The sequence below is a fragment of the Homalodisca vitripennis genome, chromosome 1, assembly GCF_021130785.1.
Source record: "Homalodisca vitripennis isolate AUS2020 chromosome 1, UT_GWSS_2.1, whole genome shotgun sequence".
NCBI classification, from domain to species: Eukaryota; Metazoa; Arthropoda; class Insecta; order Hemiptera; family Cicadellidae; genus Homalodisca; species Homalodisca vitripennis.
The window spans coordinates 190,256,390-190,282,826 of NC_060207.1; positions in this window are offsets into that span (position 1 = coordinate 190,256,390).

The following is a 26,437-nucleotide window of genomic DNA, read 5'->3' on the forward strand; positions in this document are numbered from 1 at the left end:
GTCCACCCCTTAAGAAGTAGGTAAGAAATGCTTCCGGCAGTTTTATGACGTGGACCTACAGTCCGTTTACCATCGAGAATTAAATGAGTTAAAGATTATTAATTTTCAAGCAACCTCCCCGAAGCCTGTAACGCGACACGTAGTGTGTAATTTTAATAATGTAAAAACATATATTTAGTACTTTTAATTATTGATTGAGAGTTAGCAAAGCCTGTCACCTCAGGGACTTAAAACTTTTTATTCTTATATGTTTGACCTTACGATATATTAAGTGGCGAACTGACCTATAGACTTACAATTTTGCATGCAGCTTTACTTCCAAAAAATTCAACATCGAATTTGAAGATGATTACTTGTAACTCCATAAGATTTGGCAAGCGTTAGTGAAAATATTCACAGTAATATTTACGGATAACAGAAAATTACATAATAAATACATTTTTTTTAAACAACTTAAATACAAACATTACATAGTAACACATGTAGCCCAATGAACGAGTAATTGACTTCTGCGTATCATCGTAGATAAAAACGTACTTTTTGAGTATGTTTTTATGTGTCATGTAACGTCAGCAAACCCTGTTACACACGTATTGTGGCATACTGTATTTCTAACTTGTTTTTAAGACCACCACTTTACTTCTAACAAAGTAAATTTAGAAGTAGAAATCAAAGTTATTTAAATTCCTCTCAATGTTTTTTAAATGAAAATAATTCATTGCAAACAATCGATGTATATATTTGTATGATATCCTGTAATATCAGGTAGAGAACTTTCACCCGAGCGTTATGAAACCTCGTGACCGGAATATATCACAAAGAGTTTTTCATAACCTATTTTGATGGGTGCATGTCTTAAATCAGAATATATTATGCTGAAATTTTGCAGAACAGAATGAAAGATTTGGGTTCCAAACTCATTGGCGAATTATTCCCATATTATTAACGATAGTCTATAAATTTATTGTGTTTATTTTTTCGATTTACAGTCATTCTCTTATATATATACTGGTAAGACATCTTACATGGCAATGATCAGCTGTAGAACAAGTCTTATTAATGCGGTATTATGAATATTAATTTCAAAACGAAAATATTGTAGTGAAATGCAAAACAATTTAATTGGTTTTCTTGTATTGGTTATTTGAGTTCTAAATTGGATAGTACAAATATTTTGAAAGAACGCTCAATAAAAGGAATTTTATGACAACTCCAAAAAGCCTAAATATAGGGTTAGAGTATTCAATATAGCAACATTTAATAAAAAAGGTAATATAAAAAAAATTGTCACAATATAACAAAAACATTTTGAAACTTTTCAAGAATTTCGCTTTGGATTAAAACTGTACTAATAACCATAGTAAAATTTGTAAACTTAGTATTGTATAAAAATTGTATCCAGTTCAAAAAACCCCTATAACTTTAAGAGTATTAAACATTATAAACCTAACCATGTTATTAAAAACATTAATTTAAAAATGAGGATGTTTTACTGTGTTAATACGAGGAAATAATACATTACATGGGCGCGCTATTGTATGAAGGTACTCTAGACAATCGTAAACTGAGTAGTCCATTATTGAAGCTGTTGTCATCTGTCACAACAATGGGGTCTGACGTCACGTCATTCTCAGACTGTCAATCTGTCATTGTCAGTATTCATCTGTTCGCAGCAGCATGAACCGTCTCTTCTCGGGCGACTCTCACAGTTACAACAGTAAGTTTGAAAAAGAAAAAAAAACTTCCTCTAGAATAATTATATATATATACGAGATATATATATATATATATATATTGTTTTTAATTCTAAATCACCGATTCTTTCCTTCAACAAACAACACCACAAAATTTTTTGAACTTTATAGGCAATTTGAGCTACAAAATTTTAGCTGCACTGACTGTTTTAAATGTTTAAAAACATTACTCAGTGTCTAACGTACGTCTTAGATGTCATGAAATCAAGCGTTTATCGAAGGATTCTTTCTTACCGTTTCGATTTTCTTATTTATTGATTTTGAAAAAAATGTACCCCATAAATATTTTATAACAATTCTTTATCTTTACACCTCCATTTATAATTAATTTGTTAAATAATTAATTATTATTATAAAAAGAAATATTAAGTGAATTATCAATTTTATACAGTTAATATTTTTCAACCACACTCTACCGTAATAAATACTAAGATTCACAAGTTCACGTCAGTTTAAATCCTATTATGATCACGTGGAAAGTTGTTGCACAAAAACAGTTATACATCATCTACCTATCTCTACTAAACTATTTTCCGGGAATGGAAAGGCTGACACAATAAATGTTTGTGCAAACCACGTGGCTAATGTTATTTAGCAACCGAACAAAGATAGGTATTTAAATGAACCTTCAAAAAGTGAAGACACAGAGGTACAAACGACGACGGATTTCAGAGGGTTGACTGTGTTAAGAAATATACCATATCTTTAATTTAGTATACATATACTGTATCCACGGTTTGCATGTATTATAGAAAAAAATGTTAAGCCTAGCGTTAGTAGTAATTAAATAAACTATCTGGCCTTCTCTCCTACCATTCTATAACCTGAAATACTAGTCTTGCACAATTTGACTTTAGATTTCATACAAGAGGTTCTTGTTCAGTCCTATGCCAATCTTATCAGTCCGAATATTGTTGCTGTTTCCTAACTTTATAAGGTTTACCACGCTTAAACCCATAAATGTATGGTTAACACAAGGTTTACATAGCATTCTACATAGATCTACAATTTGCTGTACGTTTTTTATAATGCAAAATGTTGTTAATCGCTAAAATTTGTTCTTAAGATATTCCCTGAGTAAATGGGTTTCAATGTCACTCAGCCAAATCTCATGGAGAGACATATTTCACCGTCTAACTGGATCTTGAAAAGTTTACGGAGTGAAGGTGAAGTCATCAACCGTACTAAATTTAAATTAACTTTATTTACACAACTAGAAACCGGAATAAAAAACAAATAACACAGAATAATTAATTGTTTATTGGCGTATATTAGTTTTCATCACTGTTTTGTATCGCTATATTTTATCATCTTTTGTTTTCCAAATAAACCAAATACTACATGGACGGCGAAACAGTGAGAGTATATAAGGGTCTAGTGATATTTAACTTTCCAGGTATATTGGATTGGGAGCGAAGGTACGTTACAGCAGCGGGAATGTTGCAGTAAACTTTACGTACTGTATGTTAAAGAATAGTGGCATACTTTTATCCCTCCTTTTCCTGCTGAAACCTTGACCTCCTTTCGTCCTTATCCTACCCCTTGCGCTTTAGTTAAACTAGAATGGATAATCCTTAGATAAATCGGGTTTGGTCGCAGTCCTATTCCATGTACTTCTCTGGAAGAAATCAATTATAGACTTTTTCGTCATCAAACGGGGAACTGTAGACATTTAATATAGAATCTTGAAAAAAGAATAACTACAATTAGGTGAATATAAGTACGTAATGATTTACAATCTATAGTATTATAGAAAAGACTAGTGGTGTCTGTGCGTTCGTGTGGGTGTGTTACCCAATGAAGTAAAAAAACTACTGGATTATTTGTGCTGAAATATTAAATGGACATTCTTGGGTCTCAGGGATAACATATATAAGCCTATTTCCATTTTGAAAAACCCTCCAGGCAACGCTGGTTTCTAAAAGTGGTGAAAATCCCATCTTGGTCTTTAAATTTGCAGTGCAGTCAAACAGACATTAATAATCGAAACTGCCTGTTAAATTAAATCACCTGTTCTGTGGAAAAATGGTTTATGACATCAAAACATATGCTTCATTAATTTGCCCACTGTTTAAAATTGTTTAAACACATAGACTTAAATTTGAGTAAATATAAACTTTTAAACTTTGTTTCTCCACAGGTAAAGAACAGCATATCAAAAAACTGTATTTTTTCAGAAAAACTTTAATGTTTTTTTGATATTTAAATTATATAAAATTACTATTTGCTGTGTCAAAAATGTATCCTAAAGACTGTTAATTAGATTTTCTTTTAATAATACAAGCCCTTGTGGACATAGCGTTTTACATATATATATATATATATATATATATATATATATATATATATATATATATATATATATATATATTATAAATTATTCTGCTGTAGTGACTTCAACAATAAAATGGCATCAACAGCATATTCTTGTTTTTTCACATCAGGTCGTATGCCTGAGTTACAGATAAACTAATTTAAAATCCTGATTGCAACCCCCCCCACCCCCCCCCCCCCCCACCCCCCCCCCCCCCCACCCCCCCCCCCCCCCACCCCCCCCCCCCCCCACCCCCCCCCCCCCCCACCCCCCCCCCCAATAATTAATCAATGAGGAGACTAACGTGAGAGAGATCAGCTGTTGGACACTAAGGTGTTCGTATCCCTTCTGACATAAACTGTGCCTTCTGTATTATATGATGACTGAGTACAATTGGAGTCAGTAAATTTCATTTCCAAAGTTGTCAATAACATAACTTTCATTACCCTTGTTTGCCAAGTACAGTATTCATATTTTTCTACCATGGTCTTATTAATTATGATATGACAAACGCGTATTAAACATACACTTTTAATCAGCCATACATGAAGTTTTAACGTACTTAAATTATTTATAAAACTTACAGACCTATTTTTTATCATGATTCTGATGTTATTTGGGAAATAAAAATAATTTTAATGATAAAATTTAAAAGTATTTTAGAAATATCCCATTTAGGAACAATGCAACACTTTCAACCGTGAATTGAATTGTGGGCATAAGAGTTAATACTGTGGTATCAGGCTGAGCAAAACATTTAAATTATTTGTTTAATCCTCTCTTCAATGACAGCGCTTGTTTTATAGTGAGCCATTTATTTGCAGTAAATTGTTACAGAAGACATCGATACAACTGAATTAAAATATGTAATAAAGTAATCCCGTTGTATTCTTTATGAGTTGAAAATTCAATTATAAGCCTGATTAAATTAAGTTTTCCAACAAATATTTAATTTAATTTAATTTAAATTGTAATAAAAGCATGAAATATTCAAAGTGTATCTAATGTATACGTTATACTTTGGGATTGTGCACTCTTGTGTGTAATTTTAAATAGTTTTTATTTATTTAATTTATCTTTAACACTCAGTATGTTTCTTAGAAAAAAACCCAACATATTTATATAACATAAATTGAAGTATATATCATGCAAGGTATTTTGACAAATATCGGATCATCATGTCCCATGTGCATATTTTTTGTATTTTCCATACAGCTTTCAAAACCCGAAGCATGGTTATAGTTTATTCTCCTCATTCAACTAGACCCAATGATCAAGAGTAACTCTTTACCTCTATACCTTGACTTTAGTAATTATTGATGTTCCACAATTGCTTGCGCAGAACATGTGAATGGTGACATCTGTGTTTTATGTACCCAGTTTATGGTTATTGGCATCATAATAGTAAAGGCACTCTCTAATTTATACCTCAAGCCGGATTTAACACTATTAACATACTGCCCAGTATAAAATACATATTAGTTAATGGTTCTTAAGGTGGTGTTTTCGTAGGAAATTTTTAGGAAAGGACGATTCTCTTTTAGCCTTGATATGCCTGTCCTCAAGACCTACTGTGTGTACGAGGATTTTATGAAATAGAATAAGGAAGATAGGTGGCCATAAAGACCCAAAATATGACCAACCTCTGCGACCCGCTCTCCATATTTTGGCATACAATGTTGGTAAAACATTTAAATTATAATATTAAACTATTAGAATTTTAATGTAATGGTTTAATTTTAGTCAACAATTACAAAGACTTTGTTTTTTGTACAGTCTATTACGCGATTCACATATTATATGCCTAGTTTATCTTCCACAAAATATACATTACAAAATAATTCACAGCTGTAGGTAATTTAAAGGTTTTTTAATTTGTAACTTAAAAGGTTGTATTTTCGACCTTCTCCCACAAAATAAATTTGATTTAAATATCATATTATAGATTTTATGTGAATTTAGAACTAGAATATAGCAATGTTAGTTCTATTGTCTTGGATGTTCAAAAATGAAGACGTTCTTGAATCGCGTTGGCACTTTTAAATGAAGAAATAAATATTGTGTTTGTTATATCTAGAGAAAGTTTCTAACACCAAATATTTTCATTTTTAAAGGTATATTTTAACGAATACTTACATTTTAAACGTTTCAACAAGTTGGAATGAGTGTAAAATATAATTATACCAATATTTGCGAAGCAGCAGTTATATAGCATTAAAAAATAGAAAGATAGAGAATGGTTAAAAAATCTCAAAATATTTATCATTCCCATTTCAATTGAATACTTTTTACCGAAAATATGTAACTCGGTTAAACGCCATGCATAGATTTTATAAGTTGTAACATTCACAACTTATTTATCTAAATCGTTCCAGTAATTCATGACACTTCTCCATACGAAATAAATAGCGTATTGTGTAGAACATATAATTGGTGCATAACATTATATTTTAGCTTATTTAAAATGCGGTTGTACAAAGAAACAATTTAAGCAAAAAACTTTTACTTTCAGGATCCTGTCAGTTTGGAGCATAGATAAAAGTTTTACTGAAAAGTCTGGTGTAAAGTTGAATCACGGTTTTTATCAGCTCCTACCACACTTCCTTTAGAGACGGGAAAAGCTTGATACAGTGGCAATGCGCACAAAGTGATATTATGCTGTTGAGAATTTAACGCTATATTTCATACTTCATAAAAATTCACGCATACTAAAATAATTACTTTTACACGTAAATTGAAAAATAATATAGAGCTGTTTATAGATAACAAACTATTTATCGAATTTAATAATTCCTCATTCTAAATCTTATTTTGATATAAATGTATTTTTAAACAAAATGCACACTTATTAGTAGGTTATTTACTATTCTAAGCTTTTCAATCTGTAAAACACTATTTTTAAATATCGTTCCATAACACTATCGAAATAGGACTGTGAGAAATCTTTATGTGGATTTAGCACAAGTGATTCTTCAAACTGTTGTTCAAATAAAGAGGCTAAAATAACATTAAATTAACATATTATTATATATATCAAATTTTAACAGTGATTTGCAACTGTGTGGACGATTATTTTAAGAAATATGACTTAGAGACATCGATTTACTAACAAAATGATACATGACTTCTTAATTACACTAGCATGCATTTCATGTACTCCTGAAATAGAGTGGCGTTCTTCAAGTTTTTATTAGAAATGAATATGCCTAAGAAATTACGTATTTAAATATAACTTATTATATAGTTTAAACCATACTTAGTACATAATTTTTCAGGAAAATGTACTAACCAATATTAATTGTTTGCAACATTTTTATTCATTTTAAGTAGTGGTATTTATTTTAAGGCTGTTAATTTTACGATTTACTATGAATACTGTGTTTGAATTTAATAATAATAATTATAATTTAGTAATTCAGAATAAGTTTAATATAACATTAAGAGGTTCAAACGCCCTAAATTCCAGGAAAAATTCCAAGCTCCATCACCATCGTATAATGAAGTTGGTCTATTTCCAAATTCAAGTAAACTCCTCAAAGTGCTCACGTCAAAGGGTGTTACTGCGGCGAAATGTCGCTTCAACCGCAGCGAGAAGCGAGAGGCTACAGTGCGGCCTTTCAAGTCCAAACGCGTTATCCAGGCTCGGCCATCGTCGTTCACCGGATACTGGCCACACTTCCTTCTGAGCTATAAAACATTGAGATAATACAGCTCTTTATTAAACTGTGTTAGTTAGTCGTGTTTAGATATAATATTCGCTGAGAAAAACTTGTTATACTACTACGAATAGTAGGTTATTTGTTTTACGAACAAATTTTTAAAATGAACAGTGATAAACGCTGTATAAAAGGCTTAGGTTCAGTAAATTGCATTGCAAATCAATTTACTACAACATTCAACCCTAGAGAGATCGGAACTAATTAATTAATGTGGAAACACAATCTTACAGTTGAGTTATTATTCAAACTATAGCGTTGCGATAATACGTATTAAATGTCTAGCCCATGGATTGTATCAGGAATTGTAGAAATAAATGCATCTAAGGTTGTGCAGCTAAAACTTCTTTAAATAGCTCCAAATCTTAGAAAAGATTTAGTACGTAAATATAATGATTTTTGTAGGGAAATGGAATCACAGTTCGGTTTCTTTACTTTGATCTTTTATAAAAAGGAAAACTATTTTTACAAAAAAATATGATAACATAGGAATCATCTTTTCATGTGATAAAAACAAGCAAGACGCTGACATATTTGTTTCAAAATTTAAAACAAAGACTTTTTCAGGATTTAAAGATAAGCATATACTTCTGGAATTTACTGTAACTGAAGGTTCAATCGCACACTGTTGTTGAAACTGATAGTGACAGATTGACAGAGAATGATGTAACGTCAGAGCCAATTTTTGTGCCAAATAACTAGTTCAATAATATTTTTCCATTATTAGTAGCCTATTTGTCTTCTGGCCCTTTACACATACACATAAAATGTGTTTTATTGCCAAATATTGTAATCTGATTTAGATTTTTCAATCGGTTAAAAAAAATTAACATAACTTAAAATTATATATTTTATGTAATTAAAGTTGTGTGCCTGTTGCATATTTAAAATAATCAATATTTATTATAAATAGTGTTTTTCTTACCTTTTGAATACACTGAAATTCGTAATAACACAAGGTATAGATATAATAACAAACGTTTTATCAAGAAACAAGGTAGAAGAGTCTATAATGTTTTTATTTTAATCGATAAACCAAAAAAAACAATATTTTTCATTGTTTACAATAATGTTAAATATAAATGTACTATACAATTTTGTAACATCCACGATATGGCATTTATAATATGAATAGGGCAGAAGAAAAAAGCATCTGGGGACAAAATGTAAGATTATAAAATCTTTCTAAATGTAGTGTTGTGTATTAAGATATTGTAAGTATGCCTCGTAAATATTGTTGTTTCCATCCGTTTTATTAAAATAATTGCTTAAAATTAATAAACACAGCATGGAGTTATTGTTAGTGAAACGTATTGCAAGAGGGCGCTTTTACAAAAGCTGCAGAGTAATTAATTTACTTAGCAAGCTGCAAATAATTAGAAAATTACCTAGGGCGTTCTGCATTTTGTTATTAATAAAATCCTCAAATTGTTGTAGAGTTATTACGTGAAGCCTATATAATAAATGCTTAATTACGTATTACATTTTACATAACAGAAGTAAACAATTTATTATGAAATAAAATGATTCCTTAAACCCTATTAATTATTTCAAAACTTTGAACATATTCCCCCACCCCCCCCCCCCCCCACCCCCCCCCCCCCCCACCCCCCCCCCCCCCCACCCCCCCCCCCCCCCACCCCCCCCCCCCCCCACCCCCCCCCCCCCATAATGTTTTTTTGTAATAATTAGAGCATGGAGAATACCAAATTTGTGAACATAGTAAGACTGTAAACTTGTAGTCACGTTAATGTATTAAGGTTGAACGTGAAAAAACTAAGTTTTTTTTAACACTTGCCATTAAAGTAGAGTTATTATTGATACAGTCATGTCACGATTATTTATTCCCTATACTATGGATTATGTAGAATGTAGCGAATAAATATTGTAGAAGATAGCTCAATTAAAACCAACAATAAGTATTTTAAAAATTCGTACAAATTAATTCCATAAAAATAATATTCGATAATAATTATTTCTCGTTAAGCTGTAAATATTATACTATAAACATTACAGTATATTATTATATATTTATTCATCATATTAATTTTCTTACTTTGACTCCCATTTATACAAATCATACTATGGTAAGAAAAATTTGGGGGGAAAAAATTTAAAATAACAACATACTTAGGATTCTAATCTAATTGTTCACGAATTGTTCTACTGTAACTATGATAGACGACTCAACTGTTATATGGTTTACTGTAGATGAAAACTGATAGTGATGGATTGGCAAAGAATGATTGACGTCAGAGTCCATTGTTGCGAAAGATGACAGTTCAATGATTCTCTCCGGATGATTCAGTTTAGTTACGATATTCTCCCGCTACTTTATTTACATTTAACATTTTATATTTTTTCCATTGATGAAAACTATATTCAAAACATTAACGTTTCAACCTACAATAACCATATTTATTATTAATAATAGCTTTATTAAACCTTTTTTTATAAATCTAACATGTTAAATTTAACCATTAAACCAAAATTGTATTTTTTATTATTTTAAAAGATTTATCACCTCAACTAATTTTAAAATGTTGTAGTATTCATAGGATTACGTTGTAAAACTTTAAAAGAGCAGAACAAGAATAACGTTAAATAATCTTTGTGCCTGATTCAAAGTGATGGATTCACTTACATAGTAGAGTAATAAAAAATATCCTTTTAATTTTGTTATGGATCATGTAAAAATATACTTTTTAACGTGTTTGTCTTCAATTATCAAGCGATAACTGGTTAGTTAAATTTTTGTTAGCAATTGTATTATTTTAATCCTATAACTTCTCGTCTACCCGTAATAATGCGAAAAAACAATAATAATTAGTGATCATTGTTTATGTACACAAACTATATAATACTTTCTTAATTGTTTGGAGAAGCCTCGTACATATTGGAGTATGTTTTGTATTTCACTGTCGTTTTTGACATAACACCGTTTGCAATACTATGGTTGTGAATTTCCATTTAAACGAAATAATTATTCACTCATACTACTATGAAACAATATAAATTAAACGATATCTGTTTAAAGTAAGGGTTACTTTTTCTACTGCCCCTCCTTTTTGGCAACTTTGACAGACAGTGTTGAAAACTCTTATGGTTCCAATCAGGATTTTTAAATTAGTTTATCTGTAACTCAGGCATACGACCTGATGTGAAAAAACAAGAATATGCTGTTGATGCCATTTTATTGTTGAAGTCACTACAGCAGAATAATTTATAATGTTTTTCCGTTACATAGCTTAAAAGTAAACAAGACAATATCCACATGGTGTTTATAGCTCATAAATCTTTATATATATATATATATATATATATATATATATATATATATATATATATATATATATATCTTTATCTTTATTTTATATAACGCTACGTCCACAAGGGCTTGTATTATTAAAAACTAATCTAATTAACAGTCTTTAGGATACACTTTTAACACAGCAAATAGTAATTTTATATAATTTAAATATCAAAACACATTGTGTAAAAATCCATAATGTAATTTCTAATACTCAGTTACTAATTTTTGAACGTTTTTCTGAAAAATAAAGTTTTGTGATATGCTGCTCTTTACCTGTGGAGAACAAAGTATAAAAGTTTATATTTACTAAAATTTAAGTATATGTATTTTAAAAAAAGTTAAAATAGTGGGAAAATTAATGAAGCATATGTTTTGATATCATAAAACCATTTTCCCACAGAACAGGTGATTTATTTAACAGGCACTTTCAATTATTAATGTCTGTTTACTGTACTGCAACTTTAAAGACCAAGATGGGATTTTCACCACTTTAGAAACCAGCGTTGCCTGGATGGTTTTTCAAAATGGAAATAGGCTTATATATGTTATCCTGAGACCCCAAGAATGTCCATTTAATATTTCAGCACAAATAATCCAGTAGTTTTTACTTCATTGGGTAACACACCCACGAACACTCAGACACCACTAGTCTTTTCTATAATACTATAGATTGTAAATCATTACGTACTTATATTCACCTAATTGTAGTTATCTTTTTCAAGATTCTATATTAATGTCTACAGTTCCCCGTTTGATGACGAAAAAGTCTATCATTGATTTCTTCAGAGAAGAAGGACACGGAATAGGACTGCGACCAAACCCGATTTATCTAAGTATTATCCATTCCAGTGTAACTAAAGCGAAAAGGGTAGGATAAGGACGAAAGGAGGTCAAGTTCTCAGCAGGAAAAGGAGGGATAAAAGTATGCCACTATTCTTTAACATACAGTACGTAAAGTTACTGCAACATTCCGCTGCTGTAACGTACCTTCGCTCCCAATCCAATATACCTGGAAGTTAAATATCACTAGACCCTTATATACTCTCACTGTTTCGCCGTCCATGTAGTATTTGGTTTATTTGGAAAACAAGAGATGATAAAATATAGTGATACAAAATAATGATTAAAAATAATATACACCAATAAACAATAAGTTATTCTGTGTTATTTTTTGTTTCTTTATTCCGGCTTCTAGTGTGTTAATAAAGTTAATTTAGATTAGTGCGGTTGATGACTTCACTCCGTAAACTTTTCAAGATCCAGTTCAGTGGTGAAATATGTCTCTCAATGAGATTTGGATGAGTGACATTGATGCCCATTTACTCAGGGGAATATCTTAAGAACAAATTGAGCGATTAACAACATTTTGAATTATAAAAAACGTACAGCAAATTGTAGATCTATGTAGAATGCTATGTAAACATTGTGTTACCATACATCTATGGGTTAAGCGTGGTAAACCTTATAAAGTTAGGAAACAGCAACAATATTCGGACTGATAAGATTGGCATAGGACTGAACAAGAACCTCTTGTATGAAATCTAAAGTCAAATTGTGCAAGACTAGTATTTCAGGTTACAGAATGGCAGGAGAGAAGGCCAGATAGTTTATTTAATTACTCCTAACGCTAGGCTTGACAATTTTTCTATAATACATGAATACAGTGGGTACAGTATATGTATACTAAATTAAAGATATGGTATATTTCTTAACACAGTCAACCCTCTGAAATCCGGCGTCGTTTGTACCACTGTCTTCACTTTTTGAAGGTTCATTTAATTACCTATCTTTGTTCGGTTGGTAAATAGCATTAGCCACGTGGTTTGCACAAATATTTATTGTGTCAAATTTTCCATTCCCGGAAAATAGTTTAGTGGAGAGAGGTAGATGTATAACTGTTTTTGTGCCACAACTTTCCACGTGATCATAATAGGATTTAAACTGACGTGAACTTGTGAATCTTAGTATTTATTACGGTAGAGTGTGGTTGAAAAGTATTTACTGTATAAAATTGATATTTAACTTAATATTTCTTTAATAATAATAATGATTAACTAATTAATTATAAATGGAGGTGTAAAGGTAAAGAATTGTTATAAAATATATTTTTTATAAATTTTTTTTCAAAATTAATAAAATAAGGAATCGAAACGGTAAGAAAGACCATCGATAAACGCTTGATTCCATGACATCTACGATGTACGTTAGAGACTGAGTATGTTTTAAACATTTGAAACAGTCAGTGAAGCTAAATTTTGTAGCACAAGTTGCCTATAAAGTTAAAAAATTTTTGTGGTGTTGTCTGTTGAGGAGAGAATCGGTGATTTAGAATTAAAATCAATATATAAATATATATTATATATACAGGGTGAATATAAAGTCAGGACCCCCCCCCCTCTATTTTTTTCTATAGGTAATATAAGGAGATATCCTTTGGGTATGGGTGCAATATGGAAAGGAGGTTTCATTTTATGATATTGAAAATTCTTTTGTCCCCCAAAAATGCGAAATTTTGGGGGCAACCCAAAAATTTCAAATGTTAACCCCCATCAAGTGACCCCCCATTTTAAAGAGCATGAAAACACTTAAATATTGGTGAAAACCAGAGATCGCTATCTCTTTCTAATCTGAAATAATTGCCAGTATTACCAAAACAATTTTAATAACTCACCATGTCAGGAAGTCAAATCAAATGTTCAAACTGAAGCCCTCCTACTATTTGTCAGTGAGACAAGCGTAGGGTGAACGCCTCTCTGACGTTTTGGAAAGTCTGAGGTGGTATTTGGTTGTAAGAAATTAATAATCCTGTTTCTTAAATCTTCAAGGTTTGCTACTGGTGTTTTGTTAATTGCGGATTTTATTTGACCCCATAGAAAAAAGTTCATGGGTGTAAGGCCCGGAGACCTTACAGGCCATTCTCGTATTAAACCACACCTACCAATCCACTGTCCACGTAGCTGAGTTCCCAGGAAATGTCGTACAGCACGATGATAATGTGATGGGGCACCATCTTGCTGGAAATGAACGATTTCTTCTTCAAATTCATGTTGATTCTCCCTAATAACAGTATTTATTGCAGGAAAAATTTATTCTTGTAACATTTCCAAAATTTTATACAGTTGACCATTGAGATTTCCATTAATAAAAAATGGTCCTATAATGTGATTCCCAAAAATCCCGGTCCAAACATTAACTTTTTCTGGGTACTGGGTGCGAGATTCACGAAAACATGGGGATTTTCTGTGTCCCAGCACCTGCAGTTGTGTTTTGTTCACATCTCCATTGACGAAAAAACTGCATTCATCACTAAACACAACGTTTCGAACATACAATGGATGAGCAGAAATTAGTGCTTCCATTTCTTCACAAAATTTTAGACGACGGTCCTGGATCGTCTTCGTTTAACTCATGGATAAGCTTAATTTTATAGGCGTGAAATTTTAATTTTTTTTTCAGTAACTTTACCACAGACATTTGGGAAACATCACAAAGATTTGCTACTAATCTGGTGGGCTGCTGCGGATCTTCAACAAATTGTGCAACAATTTCAAACTGTTTGTCACCGCCCTAAAGGAGGCCGACCTGAGCGTCGGGCATCTTTGATGGAAACCAAATTCTCGGAAACTTATTTACTAAAAAGTTCTTATGTAATTCCCTTGTCACAGGTCTATCAGGATATGCCAAATTAAACCGCCTTTCTGCCTCATGAATAATTTTTCATTCGAAGCCCCGAAAGTTAATATAATTTCTACTTTATCTTCGTGACTACGTGCCATTTTTACTCGTAATCAGTATTAATTAGATAATATTATTTCAAACTACAATGCGAAAGTGCATCTAAATAAATTATTGTAATAACACTAAAACACATAAAACCTTCTCAAAATACATCACGGAATAGTAACCACACAATACCACTGAATAATAATTATCTACTAAGATAATAACTACTCGCTACCTTGGCTTGACAAGGTTCCAACTGAACTTTTTATGAAAAATTGAGTTTATATTGCAATTATTCTATTTAAAACGCCCTCTATTTAATGCACTAACTCTCATTGTCGTATGTTTAATAATAATAAAGATACGAAAATGACAAAAGTTCCAACTGCATGATCAGCTGTTGGTGTCAGCTCTACTGTCTATTATAAAATAATGCATCAGCTGACTCATACTGCTTACCTGTTCTCACAAGATTGAAACAAGGAAATGGACTAGTTTGTACTATCTGTACTTCGAACCGGGAAAGCCCAGTCATTCATTGACAATAAACTCCTTATCAGTTTACTTTCTAATATTGGATTCTTCATCCATTGCATGCCTCACTCATTGAGAACACAAACAACCGACAAACCTGTTTCCACGCAGACTGCAACTGTACCCAAACAAAATAAAATTTAGGTGTAAAGACTTAATTACAATTTTTTATTGGCTATGTTGTTGGAAAAGAGGTCGCGATCTCTGGTTTTCACCACTATTTAAGTTTTTTCATGCTCTTTAAAATGAGGGGTCACTTTGATAGGGGTTTACATTTGAAATATTTGGGTTGCCCCCAAAATTTCGCATTTTTAGGGGACAAAAAAAATTTTTAATATCATAAAATGAAACTTCCTTTCCATATTGCACCACTACCCAAAGGATATCTCCTTATATTACCTATAGAAAAAAATAGAGAGGGGCGGTCCTGACTTTATATTCACCCTGTATATATTATATGTATATATTATATATTGTATATTGTAGATATAAATATTGTATATACTAGAGAAGTTTTTTTGTTTTTTAAACTTACTGTTGTAACTGTGAGAGTCGCCCGAGAAGACGGTTCATGCTGCTGCGAACAGATGAATACTGACAATGACAGATTGACAGTCTGAGAATGACGTGACGTCAGACCCCATTGTTGTGACAGATGACAGCTCAATAATGGACTACTCAGTTACGATTGTCTAGAGTACCTTCATACAATAGCGCGCCCATGTATGTATTATTTCTTCGTATTAACACAGTAAAACATCCTCATTTTTAAATTAATGTTTTTAATAAAGATGGTTAGGTTTATTTGTTTAATACTCTTAAAGTTATAGGGGTTTTTTGAACTGGATAAGTACAATTTTATACAATACTAGTTACAAATTTTACTATGGTGATTAGTACAGTTTTATCCAAAGCGAAATTCTCGAAAAGTTTCAAAATGTTTTGTTATATTGTGACAATTTCTTTATATCACCTTTTTTACTAAATGTTACTATATTAAATACTCTAATCCTATATTCAGGGTTTTTGGAGTTGTGATAAAATTCCTTTTATGAGCGTTCTTTAAAAATATTTGTACTATCCAATTTAGAACTCAAATAACCAATACAAGAAAACCAATAAAATTGTTTTGCATTTTACTAAAATATTTTCGTTTTGAAATCAATATTCATAATACCGCATTAATAAGACTTGTTCTAAGCTGATCATTGGCATGTCAGATGTCTTACCAGTATATATACAAGAGAATGACTGTAAATCGTAAAAATAAACACAATAATGTATATACCATCGTAACTAATATGAGAATATTCGCCAATGAGTTGGAACCCAAATCTTTCATTCTGTTCTGCAAAATTCAGCATAATATATTCTGATTTAAGACATGCGCTCATCAAAGTAGGTTATGAAAAACTCTTTGTGATATATTCCGGTCACGAGGGTTCATAACGCCCGGGTGAAAGTTCTCTACATGATGTTACAGGATATCATACAAATATACACATCGATTGTTTGCAATGAATTATTTTAATTTAAAAAACATCGAGAGGCATTTAAATAACGTTGATTACTACTTCTAAATTTACTTTGTTAGGAGTAAAGTGGTGGTCTTAAAAACAAATTAGAAATACAGTATGTCACAATACGTGTGTTACAGGGTTTGATGACGTTACATGACACATAAAAACAAACTCAAAAAGTACGTTTTTATCTATGATGACATGCAGAAGTCTATTACTCGTTCATTGGGCTTCGTGTGTTACTATGTAACGTTTGTACTTAATTTGTTTAAAAATGGATTTAATATGTAATTTTCTGTTATCCATAATATTACTGTGAATATCTTCACTAACGCTTGCCAAATCTTATGGATTTACAAGTATTATCTTCAAATTCGATGTTGCTTTTTTAGAAGTAAAGCTGCATACAAAATGTGAAGTGTATAGGTCAGTTCGTACTTAATATATCGTGATGTCAGATATATAGAAATACAAATTTTTCAGTCCCTCGGGTGACAGGCTTTGCTAACTCTCAACCAATAATTAAAAGTACTAAATATAAGTTTTGCATTATTAAAATTACACACTACGTGTCGCGTTACAGACTTCGGGGAGGTTGCTCGAAAATTACTAATCTTTAATTCATTTATTTCTCGATGGTAAGCGGACTGTAGGTCCACGTCATAAAACTGCCGGAAGCATTTCTTACCTACTTCTTAAGGGGTGGGCAGTAGGTCCACGGTCCCGGCCTGGGACCCACTGTCCGACTCACGGGTTTCTTTTGACGAGGGGTTGATAAGGGATCGTCGTACTCACACTGCAGCACTTGAATGGATGTTTCGAGATCTAAACTCTATATCTGCTAAATAATTTTCAGTACACTACATAAGACAGCTGCAAAAAGAATGAAACGAAATTATATACGTAAAATAAAGTCAGGTTAGTTACGCCATTTCTAACTTAAGAATGTATGTAACGATTATAGTGTCTACTGGAATATACAGTATTATACAAACGACGGTCCAATATAAGGAATAACTAATACAAACTTACTGTAGATGTTTATGATTCATTAGGACAATGCCAACAAAATTAATCAGTAATATAATGCTATATGGAATTCGTTAAGATATAATCCCTATTAGTAATCCACTTCATATGTGATACCTTGAGTAAACTGTTGTTAATATTTGCTGCTTTAGCAGTACGCTGTGCGAATGTGGTGGAAGCATCACTGACAAAAATAAAGAAAAAGTGCAATGCACGGCCAGGTCAGTTTTGAAAAGTAGGACAGTTAGTCCACGCCGACACCTGTGGACTAACTGTCCTACCCTGCAGAATAGTGACGTCAGCCACCCTCGTCAAACTAGGCGTGGACCTATAGTCCTACAATCATTCTCGATACGCCCTGCGGGCAGATAAACAATCAGACTTTAATACAGAACAAATTGCCTCCAGAATTACGCTTAGCTAAATACCATTACGTAATCATAGATCATATTCTTGTCTCTGAAGAAATGAATATTTTATGCAAAATTTAAATCCAAGGATGACATGTTTCCCGAGACGTCTTTGCACATGATTCTTTCAAATATTTATTCATTAACTTAGAATTCATAGCAACATTGCAATTGCTGATGAACTCGGAAGGGTACTATAACGCATTAGTGCGTTGAAATCAAGTCTTGACATCAACTTTTAATTATGAAATTAGACTCTCTTTCGTTTTGTTATATGAATAAAAGTCTCACATGTTCAAATCGCATATGATTGTACGCAATTTACTTATACATTTATTTATTCTGCTATTTTCTCGTTGCCATCATTGTTACCCTTATTGGTCTTATGACCAATGTAAAAATATTCGCTTTCGCTCAGCTAAACCCCATAGACTGAAATGCTCTATCAGTGGTGCTCGTATAGCATTGAAGCTTCATGCAAAACTTCAGGTATTTGACATTTCGTTCTCAACATTTTTCGAAAATGGAATTTTTCCAGCCTCTAGAGTCATACGCTTAGCTAAAGTTTAGCCAGTGTATTCATAAATTCAGAATTCATAACTCATAATTCAAGAAATCAAATTTATAATAATAAATATTTTTAGATACTTTTGTTATATTCTAACATTGTCTATGAAAAAATGTTCTTATAGGAATAGCGCTTGAAATTATTCCTTCCCAGGATTCGATCATATTAACTATTTGTGTGCATAGAAGATATAGCTAGATTTGAATAACCTATACAACGTTAATACTTCTTGTGTATACTAACACAATAACTTTGTATACCCGTGATATTTTAATTGTGTAAGGTGCTAACGTAATGACCCCCGTTTTAGTGATTTAGGTTAACCATGTATAGCTTAAAAAATGCAATAACACTTATGAATGTAAACATAAGTATAAGTAGAGTATATTTATGTATGTATGTATGTAACACTTTAATCCCATGGATATTAAAAGTTTTTTTCAATAAATAAAATAGAGGGTGTAGCAGTTAAAATATTCCACAGTACATAATTTCAGTCTTGCGTTTAGTGTAGTGAAAAACAAACTCTCTTAATTGATGATGCCCATAAGCTACATACGTTATCAACATTACAAATGTGCCTTACAATAAATGATACTTCGTAATACTTTTTATTTTTATGTGTGAAATAGAAACCTGTTTTAAAATAAGTGTGTGTGTTTTTGTATGTGTGTTTGTTGTTTTCTTTTTTTCGTAAGTGGTAAAACGAATTCCCAATTTAATAACCCTTGTTGCATTAAACAATTAAAAGATAGTGTATATGGAGAAATAATCTGTAGGAATTCTCTCATACTAGGTAAGTTATAGTGCAAGTTAAAATATGGATACAGTCTGTGTAGTTATTGATGGTTAAAAATGGAGAGATGGATCTCGGTACACTTTTCTAGGAAATAAAAGTGAACTTTATAGTCTTTTTGCCCATTTCTCAAAAATTGGATTTTGGGGTCAGCTCAACATTTTTAAATGTAAAGATCCAAATGGTTCAAAAGTTCTTGATAAGCGAAGAATAAAAAAGGAAACTATAGCTTTATATCTCAACCCAGTGCAAATGGCAGCTCATTGAAATTAAAACTAATTGAGTTAAAACTATGAACATCCACATTCAGAAGGTAAATAACTTCAATAGACAACCACTTTCCTTAAAAATTCAAACCTGTTTTATAGTTATTACCTGATGCAGGGCAGGCCTTCCTTATCTTATCAGTTTTGAGTAGGTCCATTATCTTATCTTATCAGTTTGACAATATCCCGAGCCTCATTTACTTCACTTATATTTCCTAGGAAGGTGTCACGAGTTCCAGCCCTTAATCTTTATCTATCAAAAACTAAACAGAGTTTTTATCCATACTTTTGCTGTATTGTATGTAACAAGCATATTATACATTATTTAAAAAATTACAGCAACTTGTTGCATTCATAGCGTGTTTCTTCAATGTAGTATGTACAATAACAACTGTTATTTAAATACCGGCCTTAACTTTCTTTTTAGTTATAATAAAGTCTGGAAAAGTTAGGCCTACATAGAAAAGCCCATTATTGCATTCTTTAATTTTGAAAAGTGTGAAACGTTTTTACAAGGATTATTAAAAAAAAACATATTAGGAGTACGTGGCACCACGTGTCACGTTAAAGGCTTAACCAAGGTTGCATGCAAAATTTTGATTATATAGCACATTTATTCTCGAAATTTATTCTTTATCTTATTCATTTATTCTTCGGATAGATAAACATACAGATAAAGATATTTTTACAACTCCCAGTAGACAAAATTGAAATTGTGACAGCCTGATAGCAATCATTGATAAGCTTCAATGACGCTCGTCGAAATGCCTTGGTTGGACCACAGCACTCGTTCCTGTGTGCAAGTATGCAAGTATAGACACTTTGCTAACACTCAGCCAATAAAATACCACATGTTGGAAGTAGTTCCCGATAGAAAAATTCCAATGCAATAGTTACTTTGGCACTTGCTGGATACATTGGAATAGTTTCTTGAGTGGAACTACACTGCGGGATGAGGTGCTTCTCTGTAACAAACCTAAGTGACAAAATTCCAGTGTAATGTTCCTTTTCTTTGAAAATTTTCAATGCAAGCTAGATGAATTAAAAGATCTTTACAAACTATTCATGGTAAATTCTTAATTATATTGTTTTTTAAATACCTCATTATTTTATGTAAAACATATGTTCACTCTTTTTATTTATAAAGTAATATTTTATAAAGTGAGAATATCTTTACAATACAATTTCGTACCTTAATAGATAATATTGTAATGATTAATACTGATACTAAATAAACTAGTATCACTTTATTATGTATTACTTCGAGTAAATATTATTATATTTATTTAATATAAATAGAGCAAAATGAGAATTAGAATATTTCTTTTCTATATAGTACATTTTTAAACACACATAAATAATATAAACAAAATGCATATACTCATTAATACAAAAATACTAAGAAATTTAAATTGAATGATAAACGGTGCCATAAGTGACTGTTTTTCAAACAAGAATAAATTATTTGTTATAAATAAATTACAGTTAATTTAAAAGTACGAGTATTTTAAATTGTTTTTATAACTATAACTTAAGCGAAACAATTAGGATCTCCGAATGTTAAGCCCGTTTAGAGGATCAATATTTTAAGAATAAACGGCATCTAACTAAAATCTCACACACATCCATCACATTATTTATCCCATGACATCAAATATGCTGTTTGTTGTTTTGTCTACTTTTTACGAATTACATTGTTTGAGAATCCACCGTATAAAACTTAAAGGCATACATTATTTGATCATTAACAACGTAATACATTTCTTAATAACAATTAATATAATTAATTTTATTAGTTTTTTTTGTATTTGGTAATTCACAGTCTACAGAAAATCATAAATATATTTGCCATTACATAAAAAGTTCCCCTATGGAAGTAATAATACTTTCAGTAAGAATAGTGCTATATCATACGCAGATGAAGCGAGTTTCGTTTTAAATTTCTCATTTGGATGTAATATGTATTCAACTATTACACATTGTAACTTAAGTTTGCACTTTGGTGTCTTCCCTGAATACTTCCCACTATACGTAAAATTACAATAGAAATAAGGCCAAGGCATTGTAAGAACAGTTGGAACATAACAAAATTCGTATCACGTCCACACATAACAGTTACACTGCATTGTGCAGCTCCTGACACTGGCGCTGGGGAATGTACAGAGGGCGAGTATTTTACTGTTATGGTTATGTCATGTTCGGTTTTCCTATGGTTGAGCGACAAAAGCAACTTTATGAGTGGATTTAGGTCGGATTTTAGTGTTAAAGATGTAACGTGCACTGAATAAAGGGAAAAAACAATTTTATTTACGGAATGTTAATCTGAAGATACTATAGATAAGCAATTTCTGGATAGTAAGAGTAGATTTACAAACTTAAATAGTACTAGCTGTTACCCGCCGCCTTACTCGAATTGATTGTTGTTTATGGAGAAGCTCCTTTTCTATTGCATCTCAAATATTCCGTATATAAGTGATCTTTTTTTATTTCCGGAGTTCTGTCAGTGCTTAAGTTCAAAGGCTACCTGATCGGAGCTTCGGCTGAGTCCTTTGCCGTTAATCAAGGTCCGTAGCAAAATTCATCAAGGTCTATGCAACATTTTATAATTTTTATACCAGTTTATTTAACATCGAAGATAATATGGCAAGGACCCTACCAGGAAGCGAAATAATTTTCATGTGACCACGCTCATTTTGAAATTAATTGTTTTATAATATTATGGCATTTCGATCCATATTTACATAAATTTTTATAAATTATTTTGTATTCTTAGATACAATCTTTGTATAAAGTAAAATACTTTTTTTTTACTAACTCATAACAATTCCAATTTCGTTGATTCAGATGATAGTAATTTATTATAATAATTGAAAGTATAAATAGTATAATTGCGTGTACTTGTACGTGTTGTGAAAACATGTAAGTATTTGTATAAATGTTCATATTTTATTCATATTCATTTATGAAATATTTCAGCTCAGAAACTCATCAGGACCTAAATATTCTACGAATATCTATTATAAGGGTAAAGGTTTTAATGACTTAAGTATTCAAAATGAAATTTATAAGCCATGCATTTTTATCACTTACTTTTCAACAGTTAACAAAATTATCTAAGCAGTAAAATTTCGGTCATAATCTTGAATATATCTTTGTTCTGTATAGTCTCTATACACTAGATCACACCTTAAGAATAAAATTCAAAATATATTATGGACGCCAAAATTGTTACACTTCACTCTGACAGGATTCGGCATTACTAACTCATATTTCTCCAACAGTTTCCTTAGGTTCATTACAAACAGTCATCCATATTCTTTGAATAACTTTACACGTGTAAACTTTAGATCATATTTACTATCAAACATCATATACAGTGTTACAAATGGAAGTAGAGTTATTTAGAATAGCTTTGATAGTCTGTCTGGCAGAGGTGAACCTGAAAAATTAAATTGTTCATTGGTCAACAAGTAATTAATATTACCTGTGAAATAAATATTCTTTTCCATTTGTTAGTCAATCAGAAATCAACTCACACATGGATTCCTTATAACCAAGTTTTAAATATGTACTGGTTAATAAATAACATATATATCTAATAAATGTACCATGTGAACATAACCAGGTCAATTGGAGAAAAAGACCTAGTCTTTACTTTTAGAATACATTTAACAATGGGATTAGGTTATATATTTTTCAACGATCACTGTAGCAAACCCAACCAATGCTCACAGGTGAACACAGTTCTGGTTAATCGCACAGTTTTCTACAAATTACTGAAAAATAAGGCATTGCATACCTTGTTAGTTGTATTATTCAATGAAATCGTTCAGCGTTAAGTTGCAAGATTAATCGTGTCTTAATTTACCAAGTTCATACAACTATGCAGCTGTCAAATCTCTGCTCTGACAGAAGATGCGTTGTCAGACACTTCCTCCTGGTTTTGACCGCTGTCATCCCTCATCAGTTTACACTTCAGCAATATTATGCCGACACGAGGGCGGAATCTGACGTTTCTACCTCATGATTGAAAAAATACTTGGGGAAATTAAAAACAAAAGTTACTTTTCACTATTTTATTACTCGTGTTTTTGCCCCCGCATGCTGCAACTATTAGTTTTTTTAATAAACCCATATCGTTAAATTAAAAACAAAATCAAAACAATACAGGGTGGGTTTAAATTTAAATTAAAGTTTAATAGTACAGACATTTGCCATCGTTATTTTTTACAAAATGTATAATAATACATTTCGAGGATTGAAATATATCCTCTCCGTCAGTTGAAAAGACAATAGGTACATAAAATTTAGAACGAGCAGCAACTGACTGCCGCTAAGAAAAGAAAGAAAAAACAGAAAGAAAATGGATTAAACGTACCCGAAAACTGCTTGTACTCCAAACAGGTGAAAATGAACCCAGTACGTGACTCGTGACCACACAGAATACAAGTCAAGAGCACAAACAAAAAACAACGGCACAGGTAAAAGTGGGATAATTTGCTGGGATAACGTGTGGATAATGTGTGGGATGATGATGGTAAATGCCCCTGATCGTATTATCCTTACAAACATTCCATTGCCAATAATAAACTTTCAATAAAGAACTAGAAGGTACTTAATGTCAGTTTATAGTTGTACCTAATTAACTGTCTGTTAAAACAGTACTGTTTAAAGTTATGTTAAAGGTAGTAAATTATAGTATATTACAAGTTAGTGAATTAAATACTAAATACTGAAATCAAATTAATAAACACGACAAAAATAATTTTTTACAGCTGAATTATAGTAGGTACTTAATGTTATAAGAGAGCTCTCTAAATACTGTGTAAAGATTTAGTCTTTACTAATGCGTCTTTCTTTTTGTAAAGACGAACATCGAAAATAAATATTTGAGCCGTGTTTTAAGTAACACAAAGTAGCTCTGGGTCCAAGTTTCAATTAATTCAATAAATTATTGAAACGAACTTGTGAGTTGTGGTCACAATTTCTACATCATTTTCACAAGATTGATTTTATATATAAATTAATATGATTTCATTATGTTCTTTGAAGTTTCTGAATTGATTTGTATCCATATTTACATAAAAAATCTATATCACTTGATTTATATCGTTAACTCAAATCACTATTAAAAGATTGGAAATCAGCTAATGTAGGTTTTTGGAAATAATAGTTTCGCAACAAGGTTAAACCTTGTTATCTAAGAGGTAACTTAGATAATAAAATTTAAAATAACTAATTATTTAGCTCTTAAATTGGAAAATTATTTTATAGAAAAGGGCTCTAAATGGTTTAGAAACTGTTTTGTCTACAAGCTTATTATAACGTACCGTACATTATGGATTGAATCTAACATCCCAAAAATTGTATTAACGAAAGTAACTCCAAAGGCTTCTGTAGCTTTTTTTTAACTTTCCCACTTTCAAATATGTGCAACTCAACTATTAAAAATACAACCGCCATCTTGTAATAAGTGAAACGTAAGAACATCTATTCAATACTCTGAACAAAAGTCTTATATTAGACATTGCCTTATTGTAGAAGAGTAATAGAACAATAACGTAAACTGAAATCGATTTGCAGCTACCACTGCAAAGAATTTGGACATACATCAGCAGAAGTTCAGTTTCGATATCAGAATTATGCTAAAGTTACAGAATAGCGTGCAACTTAAAAACTTTACTTTAATTAAAATGAACGTCAATTAGGAATAAATTTGAAATTAAACTGCTCTAAAAATATTGATTTTAATATAAGTGATATTTGGTAAATTGCGTCGAATTTATTTATAATGGTCACCTTACAAACTTATAATTTACTAAAAATGTTTTTTTGAATTTTGCAACCAAATATTTTGGAAAATAATTCGTTTCTTATTCATTAGGCTAAGTAGTCAACATATCTGTAACAGCAATTTAATAAACATCAATGCTATGTGATACTCTCATCACTAATATATTAATTTAATAGATTTGACCATAACCAACTAGTTGTAATATAAATTAAACACATCGCGTGTTGAGTAATTAAATACAATTAGCTTAATTACAATTAATGTGTTGGCAGACTTTGTACGACTGTTTTCATTTAATTATACATTTATCCTTTATATTTAATCGAAGAAATCTCACCTATTCATAATAACTCTATTACAAATTCTGACAAAACATAATTCAACCATTGTCAAATGATTAATGTGCCTTAATTACACATTGTGTATCCCTAAGAAAGGTCAGAGATATACAACGACAATACTTGATGAACTTTAAACATTAAAATATGGCGCATAATAATAAAGTATAACAAGTGAGTACCGCATGTAAATGTGTAGTACCCACGTGAAAATACTAAATATTTTCAAACCCAACAACAGAGATCTTTACCAAACTTCCTCGCACCTAATATTGATGTCACGTATTCTCATAACGCTGGCTGAGGCAGTTTCACTCACAACATCTCGCAGGATATTGTAGATGAACTTGAACAAGGTTTTC